Source organism: Saccopteryx leptura, chromosome 4 (genome assembly GCF_036850995.1).
Source record: "Saccopteryx leptura isolate mSacLep1 chromosome 4, mSacLep1_pri_phased_curated, whole genome shotgun sequence".
NCBI lineage: Eukaryota > Metazoa > Chordata > Mammalia > Chiroptera > Emballonuridae > Saccopteryx > Saccopteryx leptura.
This window is the reverse complement of record NC_089506.1, coordinates 183,740,034-183,745,293: the sequence shown is the minus strand read 5'-3', so window position 1 is coordinate 183,745,293 and position 5,260 is coordinate 183,740,034.

Sequence of the window (5,260 nt, the reverse complement as noted above, 5' to 3'; positions counted from 1 at the left end):
CTCTTATTGGAGCCTGATAACCTTTTCGTTAAATGGAGACTTTTCTAGTCAAGGTAGGCTAAATCCTAGTCACTAAAATTGATTTTAGTGAATCAGAGGCAGCTAGCAAACTCAAAGCGTAAAATGACATTGATCTCTGCTCACCCTTTTGTCTATTTGACCATGAAATTGGAAGTGGTCAACTCTTCTAGCTATGAGGATTGACATCAAACACTTTCTTCCTTTCTTAAGAGCTAAGGAGCCATTTAAATCCTACGTTTCCAGTTCAAGTCAGGGAGCTGTTTCCCTTGTGGTGTGACTAGTAGCTGTCATACCACTTGTCATAACACTTGAATAGAGCTGAAGCAATTTGCTGAAACTCAGTTTTCACTAGATTCACATGAATTTTTAGTTATAATGAAAATTATCTTTGGAAAGGAAATATATAAATAGTCAAACCTTGTGATACAGTGAGTTCTTCTTTATAGCCCAATTAAACTATTTCCATAGAGCTAATGATAGTGTTAAACACGCACACTTTAAATAAAGTAATATCATGTTGTAATAAAGGAGAGATTTTGCTGAACAACAGCAAAGTAGTTTCAAATAATTTGAGTTAAATTTACTAGTTCCCTATTCCTAGAGAAGTGTACTACTAGCTGCTTTGGCCTTAATTCAAATAAGAAAAATGAAAATTGGTGGGAGATAGAGAGTACTCCTCTCTGGAGAAATTGTAAAGAGGAGGCGTGGTGCTCAGATGGTAAGAATGGCCAGAAGTCTGGGTCAGGCACAGTAATAAAAAGGGAAGAGGGATTCAATGCAACTGTATACACATAACAATCAAACCCCAGCCACCGCATTTCTGCTCTGTGTACGAATAACACCAGCAACACTTCTATCGACTGAGCAAGATGTTGGAATTTTTTCCTCTAAAGCAAATAAAGGACCAGAAAGAAAAACATATCTTTGTGTTGACATCTTGCAATCCAGAAATAAAAATATATAACTTCCACTCACTTATTTTAAAGGTTATAGATTCAGGATTGGGAAAAGAGAAACCCAGAAAACACAAATACAAAAAGGCAGAATGGCTAATATTAATATCATATAAAGTGTACTTTATAATTAAAAGCAAATAAAATATAGTTTGAGAAAAGAATATAGTATTCATAAATCTGTATCTAACAACTAACAAAGCAATTAAGCACATAAAATATTAACAGCTCCCCCTCCACCAGATATTGCCAGTAGCTGGAGTTTCAGGGAAAATTCTTTAATGTGGGAATTCTTTAATTCTCAGATGTACATTCTAAACCTATTTTCTTAATCCTTCCTGACTGAACTATGGTTGTGATGGCTGGAAATCCAGCAGCTATCTTGTGAAAATGAGGTGGCTCTGAGATTACCCTGAAAATGACTGTGGAACGATGTGGTGATTCAGGAGATGAAAGCCATCTGCTAAAAGTTGCAGAAGAGAAAGATAGAAGATTCATGGTTTCCCATTGATACATGGTATTTATTATCGTAGGTCACAGGTCTGTGAGGAAAAAAAAAATCTGCATCTTGTTCAAAATGCTGTTATTTTGGCTCTTTGTTACTAGAAGCTTAATATACTTTTAACTGATAAACAAGGAAGTTTGATAAAAATACAACTCCAGTGGGAAGATTTAACAACTCTCTCAAATATAAAAAGATGTGGTTCAAGCACTCAGAATTAAGTAATTATTATATAGAGATTCTCAATAAAATTAATTTAATGTATATACATTTTACTCAACAGCAATAAATGTGTATATTATTGTCAATGAAAAGAGCTTGAGGCCTGACCTGTGGTGGCGCAGTGGATAAAACGTCTACCTGGAAATGCTGAGGTCGCCGGTTCGAAACCCTGGGCTTGCCTGGTCAAGGCACATATGGGAGTTGATGCTTCCAGCTCCTCCCCCCTTCTCTCTCTCTCTGTCTCCCTCTCTCCCTCTCTCTGTCCTCTCTAATAATGAATAAATAAATTAAAAAAAAAATTAAAAAAAAAAAAAAAAAAGAAAAGAGCTTGAGCAGCAGGGCTATTATTTACTTTTAAATTATGGAATAATAAAATATTTATGCACACCATCTCTCTCTCTTTCTCTCTCTCTCTCTCTCTCTCTCTCTCTTTCTCTCTCTCTCTCACACACACACACACACACACTTTTAGCTATTTGGCTTTCTCTCCTTGGCTTTTTTTTAATTTAAAGTTTTAATTTATTGTGTTGGCATGGTTTCAAGTATCCCACTCAATGTAACACCTTCTACACAGCAAGTCTTGCCTGCCCATGCCCCACGCAAAGTCTGTTTTTACCCCTTTCCCTGTTTACCCCCTCTTTCTTTTCCCCCTTCCACCACCCCCTCACTCTCCTGGCTATTGTTACCCTGTTGTCTGTATATATCACTATGTGTATGTGATTTTGGCTACTTTCCTCACCTTCTTTGATCTCATACCCCCTTCCCGTTTCCCCCCCTTCTCCCTTCCCTTTGACAGCTGTCCATCTGTCCCCTGTGGCCCTGCCTCTGTTTTGTTCCTCAGTTTATTGTGTTCACTAGATTCCACATATAAGTGAGATCATACGTTATTTGTCTTTCTGTGCCATTTTTCATCTTATTTTACATTTACAGGACACTGGATGTTGTTTGCTAGTAAAAAGTACTACTAAGTCTTTAGTCTATAACTGGTGCTGACTTTACAGGTGTAGGTCATGATATCTTTCAAGTAGCATTATATCAACCATTTCCAATGAAATATGATACCCCTAATCAAATCTCAAAGTCTTATAGTTGAGGGTAAAGCATATTTTCTTGGGTTTTAATAATGATGATAATTTTAGAGAGGCTTTTGTGTGACATGTTTAAAGGTCATTGTATTATATGGTGTTAGGTAGATGACGTGTGCAAAAATGGTGGTACCTATGTAAGTTTTAGTGTTCGTGATCTCAGGTGAAGTGCATCGCAGATACGTTTTTTTCCCCTTGCCCTTTTGGTGGTTCTTTTTAATATGAATTTTCATATAGATTTGTGTCTCATTGTATTCTAAATATAATGTAATTCAAAAGATGTCAAGGGGTTGATAACCAGGCATACATTAAAAGATGGGAAGCAGCATTAAACAGTGTGGATGTACATATTCATAATAGCTGTCTAATATTTTTTCCCTTCAGTAGACTAAGCCATACTGTATATTTTCCATCCAACTGAAATGTTATAAATCACTTTTTAATATCTTTTTATCTGAAGAAGAAAAAAAAATCATTTGTATTACAGACATGTAAATTTAACAAAACTACAAAACCTAGTTTGAGGCTTGATACTATGGCCATAAATCATATACAATAACATTGTAAATGAGATAACTGTAACATTATATTCTCTGGGCAAGGTTAATAGATTCAGTTCAAGTCTAGCAAGAAATTGTAGCTGACATTTCCCCATTTCTTTCAGAAAAGCCTTTATAAATCCTCAACTTCTAAATTGGACTGGATTAGGTCCCAGTGGAGAAAATCCTAGATTTAGTGTTTTTAATTTTGTAAGTTACTGAGTAGGAACCAACTTTATAACTGTAGTCAAATATGGCTTGGGGACTTTAACGGTCAGGTTATCTTTGTTATTCCCACCAATTCCAACAATAAGATCCATCACATTAATTATAACAAAAGCAAAATAATGGTAAAAGTAATAGTAGTCTACAGTTTTGAAAAGCCTGTCCATTTGGTTAGCGTGGATTAACAGTGGAAAGAAATATAAATAAGAGTTTTATTCAAGCTTTCCCTGGGTGACCAACCAAAACACGGAAGGTCTGCTGCTTTCATTTTCAACTCACAGCACTTTTCCCTGGTAACAGTATTTACATTCTACTGTGCCCTGTCTCTTGCTGCTGTTGAACTCTCCTCTGAGAACTGGAACAATGAGTGACCTTAATCTCTTACTACTGTGGGACAAAGAGTGTCTGCACCATGGTACCCTGAGGCCCAGAGAGCTCAGCTGCCTAATCTAGTCTGAGCAGGGGGAATTTTTCCAAATGCCATGTTGTCGTTGGGCTTCAAAACACTATTTCCTGATAGGGGGAAAAATAAAATAGTATGCAAGGTGGAGAAGGTTGTTGTGCAGCAGAATTCCCACAATGTGATGTTTCTTCTTTCCATTTGTCAGGACCTTGGTTTACTTCCTCATTCCCAGATACAAGATGACTTAAATGGTCTCCGTCCTACTTGCTGTACGTTGCATTTTATCCTTCACATGTGGGCGGATTCTTCTTCTTGGAATTCCATTTCATCATTTCATTCCACTACACAAGTCCTACCAAGCCTCTTTGTCTGTCCTTCAGGGACCAGAAGCGTGCTTTTCTGATTGTTCTTAAAGGCTTTTCCACACGGGTCTAACTTTACCTGTATGAATATTTGTCCTTTTTCTAGTTTGCATTTATACTTTACTCATTTCCTATCTTAACTCTGGCTCTTCTCTTTAGCTTGGATAACCCCCAAATCCAAGTGAAACCACACACTATTGTGTGGGGAGTACCTATGATTAACACATGGCTCAAAACCAGTTGGAAATTCACCTGACCCCTGAGTCTTGTTGTAGCTAATTTTCCTCTACATTGACTTTCTCCTATTTTGAATTTCCTAGAGACTTACAACAATGCTATATATCACATTTTATTTCCTTAAAGTAGTATTCTGGTTATTCCTTGAGGACTACTCATATTTCTTCAACTAGACCCCCCAAGTTACTCCAGATCAAGAATAATACCTTTTACTTCTTTTATATGCTCTTGCAGATTAAGGTGTATAGTAACTGATAGTTGAATTTAAGTTAATGTTTTTTAGCAGGTTGTAACCCTCTTCTTAAGTTCTGAGTTGTTCTGAACATATTTCAACTAGAATATCTTTCCCCCTTGTCTGCCATAACTAGGTTGTGTGCTAATATAATAAATCTTTCACTTGTTATTTAACTGATTGAATTACTGTTAAAACTGCTTGAATTGCTATTATAGTGTTCTTTTAGGATGATTTCGGAATCAGAGTGGTGCTATATTTGGACATTCTTGCTTTCTTAACGAGCAATATTTCTCTGTCTGAGATGTACCTCCAGCATCTAAACTTAAGGAAATATATATTCTTTCATTCTTTTGTACTGCTAATAGTATTTTGTGTTTCTTATATTTGGCAACTTAAATACTACCTGCTTTAAATACACATCTCCTAAAGGGTAGAGATTTTTAGTCATAACTTTTTCTATTTGAGCAATACAAACA